General features: G+C 46.4%; 1 long non-coding RNA gene across 4 annotated transcripts in view; it reads right to left on the bottom strand.

Moving 5' to 3' along the window:
- LOC111935162 (uncharacterized) overlaps nucleotides 1-15,528 on the bottom strand; it is a 144,472-nt gene extending 128,944 nt beyond the window's left edge. For all 4 annotated transcript variants that reach the window (XR_015274848.1, XR_015274850.1, XR_015274847.1 and 1 more), the window contains exons 1-2: nucleotides 15,427-15,528; nucleotides 15,277-15,322 (exon numbers count right to left, since the gene is read on the bottom strand). This is a non-coding gene — a long non-coding RNA (uncharacterized LOC111935162). The remainder of the gene's footprint in view (nucleotides 1-15,276; nucleotides 15,323-15,426) is intronic.
- Between the last annotated feature and the right edge of the window lie 425 nt (nucleotides 15,529-15,953).

Below are 15,953 nucleotides of genomic sequence, written 5' to 3'. Positions count from 1 at the left end.
TACTCTTAGCCAAGAATTCCTGTTCATAACAGCAATAAGAACTCACAGCTCCCTCCAGTAGCTGTATTCCTGAGGGCCCAGGGGTCTGTAGGGCTCTGAATGTGAAGGTAGTTCTGTTCACACTCAGATTGCCTCATGAAATCAATCAGTTCACTTTCAGGATCAGGCACTGAGAAATGCAATCAGCTCCCCCAAGCTGCACTTTCAAATTGCAAATTACAGAATAGCTTCAATGTTAAGAAAGAATTCAATTACTCCGGCTTTTTTCCAAAACAAAACACTGCAGTGTGGCATTACTGAACACCATCCCACCCAAATGGAATTCAATACTTCATTCAAGCCCAAACATTTTGCTTCCACATGTGCAGCTAATTAATTGAGGATTCAACCATTTATGCCCTACGTGCTGGTCTGGGGTTTTAGGGATTTTATCTCTTAACAGTAACTGCATTTGACCAACAGACTTTTATCCCTAGGCACATACAAAAGGCTTTAGCTGGTGCCTTGAAGTGAGACAAAGCAAACTGGAGAATTCTCCCCTTCCTTCACCTCTGAGCTAGATGATCTCACACCTACTGAAGACCCTACCTTTCTTTCATCTTTCTCACTCTGTAAACCACACTCTGCTCTTCCCACTCTGTGCAGCCTGGACAGTTCCCAGTAAATGGTTGTGATGGCTTTCCTGGTGTTATCCACCCTGGCACCCAACCTATACCTGCCCCCTCCCTGCCCTCTACTGTTGCTTTCACAATGACTCGTCTGCTGAGAAAATATTTACTTTGCATTTGAGAAATGGTCATTGACTGGTGGGTTAAACCACTCTCCCCCTGGGACAACAGGAATGAGAGTCAGACTCTAAAAGAGAAAATCAGCCTGGAGTCTTTTTCCTCCTCCCTTGCTTCCTCCCACATCCCATTCAGATGGCATGAAAAGGCTGTCAGTGGCTCCGAGTCCAAAGAAAGGAGGACATACTTCATGTCTCTCATGAAATCCACTTCCATTGGTCCCTTGTTCAGCAGGAAGCAGGGCTTGCCCTAATTAAAACCAAGGTGCGTAACAAAACAGACATATTCATTTCCTGTAGCACCACGGGGCTGGCAGGAGCAGTTCCCCATCCTCAGCATTCTTCCTTAGGACAGTCCTCCAAGTAAACACATCAACTAGAGCAGGAACCAGCTGCATTTGATTCTCCTTGCCTTTGAAATACATTTTTTCAGGTGTGCTCCTTATCCTCAGCTGTAGAAGCAGAGACACAAGAGCACATCAGCTTCACCACAGTGCTGCACCACAGCAGGACATGGGGGACATCAAACAAATTTGGCAGCACAACACTCGGTCAAAGGAAGCAATGCACTTTCCTGTGCACAACACAGTGGTTTGTATCAATGTCAAGTTCACTTTTCACCAGGAACTTGGAGGTTCCTATGTGATTTATGTACACAAAGAACAGAAGGGCATAAACACTCTATAATTTCAATGAAAAAAATCTCCCACACAAATGAAAGGAACAATAAAGTTAACAAACTATATAATTACAATCCCAGAGTACACATCTGTCTGTTCAAAATACCCCCTAGTACAGTAACCAGCCACACAGAAAACCCATGTCCTGCAAATGAAACCACCTGGGTAACACCAAATCTAATTCAAAGGCCATTAAACAGAATGTGAACCTGGATGTTGGTTTCAGTAGCTTTGGACCAATCCACTCCAACTCATGAAAAGTTTCACCATTCCTTTCTTTTTATCTGTCCATTCAGAGCAGCAACAGCTTTTTAACATGGACCAGTGGTTGGAAAGAGCAAACATATCAGGGAGGAAGGTGACTGAAAGAATGCTTGGGGAAAGGATTAGGAGGACAGAAGTGGAATTTTAACAAGGATGAAGACTGCTGATATATAGATCCCTCCTGGCTTTAAATAACTTAGCTCCCATGCTGCAACAGCACAGATTCAGTTTGTGCAGCTCTTCCTGCCTCAGATCCAAAAGATGAAGTTTCACAAGATGGTTGGTTCAAAGACCTCATTTCACTATGGAGCCTGTCCCCTGCTCCCCAAACCAGAGCCTCCCCCTTCCCCTGGGCCAGCTGCAACATTGGTCTAATCCTCTGGGGAACTGCTCCACCTCAAAGAGAGAGCAACAAATAGGCTGTCAGGGGAAGAAGTTGCAGTTTTTTGGCTGAGTGTGAGCAAAGCAACTTCACAGTCAGGTAGGTGAGTAAAGAAGTTGTTTGCTTTTTGCAAGGTAAAGCAGAAAGCACCAAACTTCTTTCATTCATCTCTGGAATCATCCATCCTCCCTGATGCTTGCAGAGGGTTTTGCATGGGGACACACTTAAGGAAGGGATACTGTATGTAACAATCTGCACTTCAAACACAAACAGAAAGAAATTGCAGCTGTCTTAGGACTTCCAATCACCTTCATGATCAGCCAACATGGTGTTTCAGGCAGGTCATATTCCCTGCCCATTGTTCATCAGTTCCTCTCTCCTTCTAAGAGGCTCCCAGTCACCAATTCCTTTCTGTAGAACATTTACCAACACCACTGCCTGGCGAGGCTCCCACCATGTTTTATTTGCAGCCAGCTCAGTCGTACAGGAGAAGGATGAAAAGGTGGGGGTCACTTTATCCCTCAGCCTACAAGACAATATGGTCAGAGAGTGCAGAGAAAGGGCAGATGGAGAAGTTGCCGTGATTAACATTCTGAGAAAACAGAGTTGCCACTACAATAATTTATTGCAAGGTAGAGCCCCCTTAGACATCTGTCTCTGGGCAATAAGAGCACATGGATACAGGAAGGGAAGTACTTGGCCCTTGCTTTGCTTCAGTTCCCTAATCCAGCACAAATACATTTGGGGATTTATGGGTTTTTGGAAGCTTCCAGCAAAGCTCAGGGCCCATTCCTTGGGTTATTGTTTTCCCATCTGCTTCTCTTCATTTTATTCCATCACAGAGGCCCCATCATGGGACACAAGAATGTGACCGGAACAATAGGCAGAACTTGCAGCCTCCAGGACTGCAGTGAGGGCAGAGCCACCATTGCAGGATGAGAGCCAGCAGCTTCTATATTTAGCCCTTTCTTGCTCATTCCAGATCACATTCTAACCACGGACTCAAGAAGTCAGAAGGCTTTCACTAGAGCACTGTCCTCGAGCACTGTACATCCAGCAGGGCCTCCTGAACATAAACCATTCATTTCCCTTCTAATAAATGCCAACAGGAAGACTTCCTGCTCCCCCGCTCCTTTCCAGATCCCTAGTTTGACAGACTTATTTTCTTCACATAAGCAAGCTAAACAAAACCATCTTCTCTGCAAGGCTGGCGGCCTTGGAGCAGCCCCAGGACTCCAGAGCTTGGACAGCACAGCAGTGCCTGTCAGAGCAGGGCCCTGGAAAGAGGCAGAAATGGGTGAGCTCTTTTCCCCCATGACTGAGTCTGTGTTAAACTCACCAATCCATAGCGACTTGTCCTAGCCCACACCTCAACACCTGATGGCAGGCAGCTCAGGCAATCAGGTCTGAGCACCCACCTGGCCTCAGTCACCACCACAGCACGTGCATACATACACCTCTGACTCACATGAGAGGTGTCTACTGGGCAAAAGCTCAGGTGTTATTGCAAAGTCAGTCCTTTCATGTCCCAAAGCACTTCTCTACCCTTTGAAGACCCTGCAGGAAGCCCAGCTGACTGTGGCACTGACCACGATGCCATTTAGCACTTACTTGAATTATATCATCAAGTGAGGGGATCCCATAGAGCAAAAGGAAAAACTGTCATGTTTCCAGAAACACTTACCTGAAAGCTGTGTCAGCTGAAAAAAGCTTGGCTATAGACAAGTTCTCTTTCTGCTGTTTTCACAAGGGTTGTAGGTTAGGAAAACTCTGTACTTTCTCCACTCCTATCAAAGTTCTATCAAAGGTTGCTGGCGCCCCAGTGAGAAGCTTGAGCACACATTTGGCCTCCTGGGAACCTTGCTGCCATCCATATTACTTATCCTGTTTACCAGTGTGTTTTCACACCCTGCCTTTCCTCCTGTTGGCATTCCTATCACTACCAGTTCCCCATTCCTTCTAAAAGCACTGTAAGAGATTGTATGAAGAAGAGAAAGCTGAAGGTGGATGGGATGCAAGAACAGAGCTGGTTTTGACTTTAATGTCTGTCCCTGGAAAATTAGTGGTACCTAGCAGCACCCAAGAACAGATGGAGAAATTACAACTTCTGGTCATATCACAAACCACCCCACTAATTTACTTTGTAGCCTCAAACTTGTGGCAGGTTAAATTTCCCTGCCTGAGGTACTTGCTTCTGAGGGCTGCTCTGAAGTATCCAATAGCTCCAAGTAGCTCTGAAGTGTCCATTGAGTGTTTGGAGAGGCCTGGACAAAACCAGCATAGTTAGGAGGCTGAGCAGTCTGTCTTTCTGCAGCTTAGGATCCACTGAACACCTTTGCACTGCCAGCACTGGCACGTCAGCTGCCTTCATCTGCCACACAAATCCCTTCTCCTTTACTTCTTTTATGCTCTGGAGCCTGGCTTCCCTCTGCTCATGCGAGGAGGCAGTGCCCAGTCAGCTCTCTGAACAACCACCACATGCCAGCAAGCTGTAAATGAGCCCTGTGTGCCCAGCAAGTCTGAAAAGAACATTTCCATCTGGCATTCCTGCAGGTCTTGCGATGGCAGTTATTTGTCCAGGGTAGATGAGAGAAAGGAACTGGAGTTTCCAGTGGAAGAAGCTGACAGAGAGAAGCACCAACAGCACTTGAGGCTTTGCTTGGCCCACAAAAGAACTGAATAAAAAACCTCACACTGCTCCATTTTACAGCCAAAACTTCCCCTTCCCTCCCAGATGTACCTCTCTGGAACACTTGAAATGGAGCTTAGAGCCTTCGGAAGCTTTAGCTTTTAACCATAAAGAATGTGAGTTTTTGCCACCTCAAAACCAGGGCTGTGCTCAGGGAGAAGGCCTTAAGAGCAAGAGAGGCTACGGCCATGGAGAGAACAGATCCAGCCAAGGAGAGACAAGGGAAGACCTGAGGCATATGCAGATAGCAGAGTTTCCAGGAAGTCACACAGCAGTTCAAGGCAGGACTGGTAAATGACCTGAAACTTTGATAAATCCTACACCACAAGGATGCTTTTCCAGAATATCAAATATTGAACTTACACCAGCTTTCTCAGAGGAGGAGCCATGCACAACCCATCAACTGGTCCAGAATATTTTTACATGCCTCCTTCTCTGTGTGACTGAAACACCCTGAAGTGTTGCCCTGCATTTGTAACAGGTCTTTACCAGTCTCATACCAACTTTTCATTCTCAGAGTTCTTCCTCTCTCCTCATCCTGTCTTCCTCCTCTCCATTTAGAAGAAATAGGAATAACAAAATTGTTCTACTGGAAGTCAGATGCAGCGTATCTCCCTGCAGACACAAGCATATACCTCCTTTCAGGGAGCCACAGAACAATTGTTCTTTCTGGACACCAAGGAGAGAGCCTGGGTCCTCAGCCCTGCTGTTCCACCACTCTCAGACACCCCAAGGAAATCACTTATTTCCCAAAAGCACAGCTGGGTGGCAAGGCCCAGTGGCACAGCCACTTTCCAGCTGGGTGGGAGACACAAGAGGAAAAAGACAAGGATGCATCAGGGCAGGAGACTGCTTAGCAGAGTCTCACAAAGCACAGAGAATAACAAGCAGATGTAAAATACCAGAAGCTTTAACCAAGTAGAGATTTTGACTTTACAGATAAGTGCAATCAATGCATATGCACAAACATCCGTGGTCAGCAGTGCAATTCCATCCCCAGCTGAATGATCCACTGGGTACACATGTTCAAATGTGCACAACACTCACTGCTCAACTAAAACTCCATTCCCATAAAGCCACACAGACTCCCTTGGGCAAAAGCCAAGCAGTTAAATAAAAAAGTCTATCCAGAGTGAGAATTCTTCAGAGTTCCAGCATCTGGAAAGAGGAGGGGGTCTTACTCTGAGAACTCTTGAAGAGCCCGACCTGTGGTTAAATACGTGCCTCATCCAGTGTTAATTCCTGGGGAAGCGTATCACATCATTCCCACCGCCTTGTGCAGCAGGACCTGCAGTGAGCAAATGGGCCTGATTCTGCTCCTCTCTCCAGACAAGACCATCTAGCCAGAGCCCAAGATGGAATGGCAGCTGGCCATTCAGTATTTGCTTTTTAGTGAGGCCAGACTCAATGTATTGCTGGTGACAAACAAAAGCCATGGCTGTTAGTGTAGGCTTCTTCATTTCCTTTTATTATATCCCCACCCATGGCATATAAATAAAGCTGCAGTCAGCTTCCTCCAAACACTGGGGCACTGAAGATTGTACAGAGCATCAGAAGGGAGCACAGCTACAGCCAAGGCTGAGGACACTACCTCCTTCCACCATTCCCTGAAGAGACTGGGCACTCCCAACAGCAGAAATAACTACTTAGCGCAAAATAAAAGATCACGGGACCCTGCTGTCAAAAGGCCTTATGTGAACTGGTCTAGGACTGTAGTGCTCAGAAGAAATTAAGCTGGATTTAGGACTTGGCTCCCTTCAGGGACCTGCTCCAGGAGGCTTTGTCCTGGTAAAGAATAGCTTTGGAGATGGCTGTATAAAGGCTCTGTATTTCATACTCACATGAGGTCTTTCTCCTGGTGGGCTTCCAAGAGCTCAGCTAGGCAGAGAGACCACCCATATGCATGCAATTGCAAGAGAGTGACCTTGGAAAGATACAGCCCAGGAGAAATTAATAAATTCACTGAGAGCTCTCATCCCATTCCCTTCCTGCCAAGGGACACAGGCAACATGGAGAAAGTCTCACTTGGCAGAATTCAACCAACATCAGAGTTCTGAGCCCTATTCTTTCACTCAAGGCTGGCCTCATCCCTCTTTGCCATGGCCAACCAGAACGAAACCACCTTTCTATAGGTGAGAGAAGAGAACAAACCCCACTGGCTTAAAGCTGAGTGCACGTCATCAGTCAGCACCCTTTGAGAGAGGTGATCCCAGATCATCCCAGTAGAAAGTTCCAGGGAAATAGGATGAGAAAAGACAATAGGGCACAGCTCTCATCCCTGTAGTATAGCATACAGCTAGACACAGGCAGCCAATGCACCAAGTGTTATTCAGCACAAACAAAAAAGCTCTTTCCAGCCTCTGCCTCACAGCTGCTCATCTGTATTCCAACCCTTGGACCCCGACAACCCTTCTGGCTGAAAGAAATGGAGGACATAATTTCATCTGCTCCCTCCTATCACTCTCCTGTTCCAACACCCTTAGCCCACCCATCACCACTTTCTAGAAAGCTGTTTGTCTCCTTCACAGGGTCACCTCCCTGTAAAAGATGAACCTCTCATCTGGACACCGTCTTTCCTGGATGTTACCTGACCAGGATGGAGAAGGAGGAAAGAAAGGTCTTCCTCCAGAACACAGAGATAGAATTGGTTGAAACAGCTCCAATCAATTGAGCTGCAGTATCTGAGATGGTATTTTGATTCCAGCCCTACAGCAAGAGACAGCACAAGGCCAGGCGAGGGCAGATTACATGATCCCTCAAAGCCGCCTTTCAGTGCAGCACAACATGTCCTCTGTGCTGTTAGAGGGCTTTTTTGGACTGAATGAAATAACACTCCACAGCTCTTGATTCCTACCTCAGGGCAGCAACAGCATCTCTCCTGCACATCTTTCTCCAGGGAGGAGATTAAATGAATCAAAATGCAGTCAATCAGGCCAGGCAATCTGCCAAAGCAGGAAAAAGGAAGGGAGGGAGCAGAAAAGGTACCTCCATAGTGAAGTGACCTGTTTAAATGCTGCTGCTGAACACCAAGCTGCTGGATCTCTCCAAGGGTCCAAGAGACAGGAAAACAACACAGAAGAGGGAACTTTTCTCCTACCCTGGAGGATGGGTATGAGCACACAACTCTTCTCAAGCATCAGCTACACTTGAGGAAAGGGGCAGACTCAGCTGGAGGAGCTGAAGACACAGTACAAGGCTAGTCCAGCCTGACTCTGGCAACTCAGGCTGGCAATGACCTAGAGAGGAGAATGAGATTCAAACATGCACTACTTCAGGAGCTAAGGAAAATGCTCCCCTCAGCCCAAGGGATTGCACAGCTCTTAGGGTAATTGCCAGCCCACAAGACCCTCTCTGAGCAGAGGTACAAAGGTCAGGCCTCCGGACCCTCCTGAGTCTTGATGGGTGTCTGCACACAGGGCATTTCCACTTTCCAGCAGCAGTAACATAGCTGGAGCCAGCTCTTTTAGCCACAAAAGCACAAGCTGCTGGAGTTGGAAAAAAGGGAAGTTGCTTCAGTGGCTCTCTGTATTTTAGCCACATTAGGCCAAAGACAGCTGGAATTTGGGAACAATTCACATTCTGCTACCATGTCAGAGTTCTGCTCTGAAGCAGAGCTCTGCTGTGCCACAGTGCTTTACACAGACACACAGAGAAGGTTTTCCTTTTCCAACAGTATCTGCCTGCACTGGGCATCTGGGTAACCTGCAAGCCACAGCAACCACTTGGCAGGAAGAAACTGCCAGCACTGCACAAGTAGGCTGAGTTCAGAAAGCCCTGCAAAGTCTTGTCAAGAGGGCCTGAAACCCTGACCACCACCTCAGAAAACCTGTGCAATCAGGGTGGGAGGCCAGGGAGCACAAGTCAGAGTTCTCAGAAAATGGACTGTTCACGTATCATCCACGTCTTCAAGTCAGGCAGCAGCAGGTAAACCACAGAAGGAGGGGAGATGGGAAAGCAAAGCAGAGAAGCACCAGAAACTCTGACGGAAGGATAGAAAAACCACACCAAGAATGGAGAAGCATTGTGGTCTGTGAAAGACGTACTTGCACTCACACACAGGCACAGTTTCTTGGACTGTTTATCAAGTTCAGGAAGGAAGAGGGATCAGTCTGCCAGAAAGATCAGAGATGCTGGGGCTGTCATATGATGCTCCTCTAAGAAACAAAACCCACAGTGTGCATACACAGACAGAGAGGAAGCTACAAGGAAAGCCTTGAAAACAGCAGAGGAAACCCTAACCCCACCCCAGAAGTCCTACCTTTAACTAACTCCCCTCCAAAAAGCGAAAGGAAAGCACAGCCAAACTTGCATTATTTTGTGTACTCCTCTGTCCCCTCCTGCCCTTTCAACACAGCAATTGAACAAATAATTTCTTAGCCTGGCATTGTCAAGGACAGGAGGCTCTGCCCAGTCCCAAGTTTCTGCTAAGGGTGCTCAGCTGCATTTGGAAAAAACACTTGCTATGCAAGAGCACAGACATGCCAAATAATCCTTCCTTGTTCCCAGGAGCTTTGAGTCCAGCTTGTATAAAAATCAGTAGAGTCAATAAAACTACAGGCTGTGGACCCAGCTAGAAATGAAAGATTTGGCCAGCAAAATGACTGTACCCTGGCCAAGGCAAGACAGTTTGCCTCCTACCCTGTCAGTAAAGCCCCGTGCAAACTCCTCACACAGCCCTGCTCCATTTACAACCACTGCAGAGCATGGGAAGAAAGCCCTCAGTGGGTGAAGAGGACATTGGGGCATGGGTGAGACTCCCATGCTTGCAAATGCAAGGACACTCAGGCAGGGGGGCCAGAGTGGGAAACACATCACAGGAGCCACACAGCATCAGATACTCTCCTGCTCTGGTTTTCAGCCGCTCACACATGAAGCCCAGATGGTTTCCAGAGTGAGGGAGAAGGGTGTGCTGCTTACACAAGCAATACCATATTTCAGTAAATATCATATGCCATCCAGACATTCTGGACTGGATCCAATTTCCATTAGGCTTTGCTCAACTGGGGACCTGGCTCCTCCAGCAGACAGCAAACTCCATTCGTGCTAATGCATGTCTAAGGCAGATTTGTCTCAGGCAGACACACATTTTTACCAGATGATCCTTGTTACACCTGGCATGAAGAGAGGATTTCCAATGTTCAGTCAATCAACCTCTGCTTCCACCTTCAGCTCAGACAGAAGTGAGTTAACTCTTCCTCACCAGCTCAGTGTAGGAATGTGCAGTCCACAGCAACCTGCACCTCCCACTTGCCTCTCTGGGGATCCTCAGTGTCTTCTCAGGTTCCTTTGTGTGCTTCACCTCAATGTCCAGTGGATACCTACAGTGCTAGGAAATACCTACTCTATTTGTTTGATAACTATCACAAAAGACACAACTCAGTTAGCAGTGACTGGAGATGAGGTGTGAAAGTCTCTTTGTAATGTCAGACAGAAAAGAACATCTTGAGTTCTTTCCTTAGGTTCTTTTCAAATGATAGTTATTAAACTTGTCTCTAAACTACTGGGGAAGAGCAGAAGTAGGAAGTATTTCAGCAACTCGCACTTTAACATGCTAAGTTTAAGGAAATGAAGACATTCTTCAGTGTATGCATAGTCCCAGGCACAGACTTGTCCTTGATACAAAACTCCAAACACAATTTTAAAAGATAGTCTCCCTAGTCCTGATTACTGCCTAGCTGCACTAGGATGATGCAGATCTCTGGATACAAGCACTGTCTATAGAAGCCTATCTGGCTTCAGGATCCTCTTGCCAAGGGAATGAGGTCTCATCCAAGGCATACTTGCAAGCACTCACCTTTCCAGGACACAGTACTCCAAGGACATGCATCCCTCAACCTGACAATGAGCAAATGTGCCCATGAAAGAACGGCAAGTGGGAATCAACAAAACAAGGCCAGAATCATTCCCCAAAAGAACCAACATGTATTTTCTCTGACCAGAACTTCATTGCCTACTTCTCTTTCAGAAAGCACAGCAAATACTCCAGGCAGCTTTAAAAATCAACTTCCCTTTAAAAATCAAGCAGAACTCTTGAACAGCAGAACAAGCTTGGCAGAGGGACTGTAGATGTCTGGCTCACTGGCAATGATGAAAAAGCAGGGCTCTTCTCCTACAGCCCATATGCACGGGACACCAGAATGGACAACACCTTTGTAGAAGCCAAACCAGAGACCTGACAGCTTTTTTGGCATTTCTTCAGGACAGTGAAGCCAAAAAACACACACACTCATGAGCCAGGATGGCGCGGGTTTAATGGGAAAAACAGCAAGCAAGTTTTGTTCCACTCAAGCTCCAAGTTCAGTTGGGGATTGCCAGCATTAACACACTGGTCACCACACTCCAGCTGCAGTGGCTGAGCAGACACCTCCTCCCCACACCAAGGGCCAAAGCAGGAGGTGGGCACTGATGAAGCCACAGCAAATGGCACTGCTGAAGCTGTTCTTGCCCTCTTAAGGGGCAAGAGCCACTCATTTCTTTGTGAGAAAGACTCTGTGGCTTCCTAGCCCGTGGCTCAGAGCCTTTCCTCTTCCCCAGACCCATGTAGTTGATAACCTCTGTTTTTCCCTGGCATTGCATCCAAGCTCCCAAACAAAAGGAGACATGTCATTAAGAGCAAAGCCTCAAACTTTTCCCTCTGGAAGCAAAGGATTTTATTTAAAATACACAAACCAGATATCTAGTATATAAAGCAGTTATCAAAGATCAAAGTTCCAGACATGTTAGGCTCAGCTCAGGAGCACAGGCATCTGCGAACCCTGTTTCAGCTATTACACTGCTGATAGTACATGACCATACTTACAACAAAGAGGATTGAACCAAAAAAGACCTTTTAAATCAGCCCAGCTGGTGACATATTCCTCAAAAACTCTGACAAGATGTAACTGTTTCAAAGCACATATACCAGCATGGTGCAGGGCACCTCTCCAGTTGCTTCCATGGCTTCCTTAGCACTCTGGAAGATGGTGCTGGCTTTGTTCAGACACTTTGCTAAGTCCTTTAGCAAGCCCTGGGTGTCTGTGTGTGTCTCCCACGAGTACTCCTTCTGTGGGACTCATGCTGTAAATCTTGGTATTGCTACAGCAATTTCCCAGTCTAATCACATGCCTTGTTGCATTACCACAGCAGTGATAGCTGGTTGAACCACACACCACATCCTTGCAATTGTTTCTATTACTCACAATTGACTTATTTATTAAATTTCAGTTTGCCAAGCCTTGCCAGGAGATGAGCAAGAACCCTGTCACCCCTCCTTGCTGTTGATCAGAGTGGCAGAAGGCAGGTGAGTAGGCTGCAAGTCTGAGCTGTGAAACAGTCCCAGCAATTTTGTAAGTTCATGCTTTCTCCAGCAGCCAAGCTCCCTTGCATCTACACACTAGGGCTTGATTCCTGGGAAGCAAAATCTTGAATTGCAACAGAAATCAGAAGGGAAAGTAGATGCAAACAAGCACTGAATTAATTTGGGATTTTAGACCAGTATTTCCATAGACTTGCTTGCTTGGCATGGCACCAGGTGCAGGGCCCACACCAACCCTTACTTGCAGATGTACCTAAGAGCCATCCATAACAGCAAAGTGAAGTGCCTCTAGATGCAAGGAGCTCCTCTTGTGGGGGATTTCCTAGGCTTGGAACAAACAGCCTGATAACTTCTGGCTGCTTCAGAGGCCCAACCCACCATCTCATGCCTCACAAACGCTCCTCTGACAAAAGACTTTGACTCCTTCCTTTCAAAGGGGAACAAACAGAAGGCAAGTTCAGACAAGGCTCATGGCTGCTTGCCCAGCCAGGCCTCAGCTAGTCCTTCATAGTAAATATTTCTTCTTAATTACACTGCCGTTTGCCCCAGGAGCTTGCCTGCAATCTGTAGGAGGGAGGGGGATTATGTTGTTGATAGGTAAATAATAGCTCTTTCATCCAGAGAACCCAGTGCATTTTCCAGAGATGAAAGCCTCCTGAATGCTTTCCCCATAGGTTAGGGTAAGGATTTTAAATCTTTGTCCCACTCAAGGACATGCCAAAAACTCCCACATTCGGTTCAGAAAGAGTGAGCTTGGAGCTCCACTGTGACAGCTCCCTCTCCAGCCTTGCTTCGAGCTGGAGTCGAGGGGGAGAGGCTCAGCTCTGGAAGCGTGGGTTAGGCTGGGGTCTGGTCAGCCACTGGAATGTGACAGGAGGACAGAGTCTGCTGCTGACCAGCAGCACCCAGCACATACTGCTCTCCATGTTCTGTCATGCCTGCTCATCATCCTGAAGCCAGGGATGAACTCCATCCCTCTTGGTCCCCATGTCCTGCTTCTGCCCAGCTCACAGCCATGCTGCTTCCTGCCCAGCTCCTGTCTCGAGAGCTCCCAAGGTAGGGCGAGGCACTGTCCAAGCACAGAGCAGCCATGTGAAGCAATCCCACAGACAACATGTGGGAAGCAGCCAGTTCTCACTCTCCACAAAAACCAGCAAGTGTGAGTTTTGATCTTCTGGCACTCAGCTTCCAAAACATCAAAATTACAAATATTTATCAGCAGGACTAAAGGAAATGTAAGTGAGACAGCAGGACCTCTGCTCTGTCTGAGGAGGAAGTGAGAAGTGACTTCCTCCCACCCACCATGAGAAAACCTCTCTGACTCTGGGAGGCATTCCCCCTTTCCCCAAGCCACCAAGCTAATGTCACTGACAAAGCATCCAGCAACTCAGAGTCAAACTAACTTCAACCACACATTACCCATTTCTTCCATAAAGAGGAAAACCAAACAAAAACAGTAACAAGAAAACCTCAGGCAATCAAAACTGGTATCTGACCATGGTACAGCTCCTGCATTCCTAATCCCCTCCCAGTTACTGAGCCCAGCACAGAGCACAGAGGATAAATGCCTGTGAATACCAGAAACAAAAGGAGCCTTCAAATGCTCTGAACTTTTATGGGAGAGCCAGACATGCAGAAGTCTGACACTATAATATTTAAAAATCTAAGATAAACTGCACTCCTTTCCTCCCACATTCAGCCCATCATTCACCACAGATTTTTTGCAAGTCCCAGACAGACAGAAGCAGTTACAGGACTGATGCTGCACTTCTCATGCTCAGGAAAGCAACACAAACCCTCCAGCACCACCTCTGCTCTCTTGCCCTCCCTGTCTTATCATGTACAAGCAGATTTGCCAGGCTTGGATTTGTTCCTCCTTCTAAACATCATCCAGGCCTTTTATTTTTCTTTGCTCTAAACTCTGCTTAAAAGAAAAAAATATTGTCATTCTCTGCTCCCAGCTGTAAAGGGCTGACCTGAAATCTGTTGCCAGCATGCAATAAATATTTGTACGGTTCCATTGTAACTTCATTCATCTCTCTACTGCAAAACTTGAATCATTTAGCATTTCCCCCCTCTTACCCAAGGGCTTCAAGTTCCTAGACAGAAATTTAATGAAGCCACTGAAAATCCCCAGTCCAATATCCTCTGTTAACACCCCCGTATTGAGCTGGAGCTTTTCAGCTTGACCCACGTATGAAATCATCTGTGATGAGAGCAGCAGAAAAGAGGAAGATTTGTTCCATGCATCCTCCCCTTTACAGCCCCAACACCATGAGAGTTCAGACAAATGGTTCATTGGATTGTGCCCAGTAAAGGACAGCACTGGAGCTACGGGACCAGAAATGTAACTGGTGTCAAGTCTTTCCTCTGGTATGTTGCTGTGTCCTACCCACCTGAATCGCTTTATTACATCCTTTAGATGTTGACTTTGCTTCCTGCCACTAAATTCGTCAGACAGGCTTCCTTGCTATTATGGTAGTTACAAGGTACATGGTTAGAGGCATATTTTATAGTGTGCCTAAACAAGAAGTTAAACCTATAAATCTATGTAAGAAGCACATTGCATTTAGAATAAGAAGTGAGCAAGGAGGGAACTCCTGAAAGGCCACTTTCAAACCATCCTTGTTTATCCCTGACTGAGGCCAAACCTTTAACACAAGTCTGCCAACAAGTCCTAAATCACCTGTAGCCCTAAATCACCTGTAAAAGCAAAAGGCACCTTAAAACCAAAAGCACTGGTAGGTCTGTATTTCTTGCCAAGAGTCCTACTCCAAAGCTTTCCAAAACTAAATCACCAGCTTACAACCTTGTAAAAGATGAAAAATCTTGGATTTGAGGTTAATATGTATTGCTTCTTTTGAAAGGGGAGTGAAGGCAGCCAGGGTGCATAAATATGTTTACATACAAAGGGTTGAATCCTACAGAGAAATTTCCAGCAAAACAAATTACTTTCAGTTTAATGTTTTGGGTTTTTTTCCTTTTCTGATGCAGGACAAACCACCTTTAAATGCTAGCAACAAGAAGGAAGGGTGTTTCTCCTAACTCTGCTCTCTAACACAGATGCAGAGTACTGCTGGGGAAGCAGAGAACAGGGTTGAGTAGATTTCTCATCAAAACCTGTAATCCTGAAAAGAACTATTAGGCAACTGCTGCTATTGGTGACTTCTGGAGTGAACTCACCTTGAGACCAAAGCAAAAAGCCCAGGCTCTTGATCCTTAAAAGTCCCTTGAAATAATGAGAGGAAGGATGCACATATATTTAAGTTAATTCATTCAGAGTCTAGGTGCACACCCCCTTTACCTTCAGCCATACAGAGCATAAATATTCACCAGGGAATGGAGCAGGGCAGGGGAGACCAGAAGAAACACTGCACATCTTGTGAGTCACAGCAAGCCATAACAGAGGATTCATTAACTGGATTCAGGTGATCCTATTAGCTTTGCAATTGCTGCACATCAGGCTGCAGAGTAATTAGGGCTGCAATTCAGAAAGATTTACCAGAACATTTTTTATTAAAACACAGTGGTTGTTAATCAGTCTGACTAAAGCCTTCAGAGCTATTAGCCTGCTGCACAGAAGTCGTAATTACTTCATCCACTGGGGAAGAAGGCATCAAAGAAATTGCCTGGGATCATCTGCAGGTTTAGAGGACCAAAGGAAGACTGAGGAATTTAATGGGACATCTCCCTTTGGCATCACCACAGGTTTTTGATCAAGTTTCCAAGTGGAGCATTTGAAAGGCCATCAGAGTATGTAAGAACATCAAGCCTACACAGGAAGGATTTGCCATCGGAAGTATGCCAAGGCAACACCCAGATGTATTAGTTGACTCAGAGTTACTGTATAAGTCCTAATT

This window comes from Cyanistes caeruleus, chromosome 11, assembly GCF_971803275.1.
Source record: "Cyanistes caeruleus chromosome 11, bCyaCae1.hap1.1, whole genome shotgun sequence".
Taxonomy (NCBI): domain Eukaryota; kingdom Metazoa; phylum Chordata; class Aves; order Passeriformes; family Paridae; genus Cyanistes; species Cyanistes caeruleus.
The sequence above is the reverse complement of the archived record's forward strand: the minus strand, read 5'-3'. Positions and strand labels throughout refer to the sequence as shown.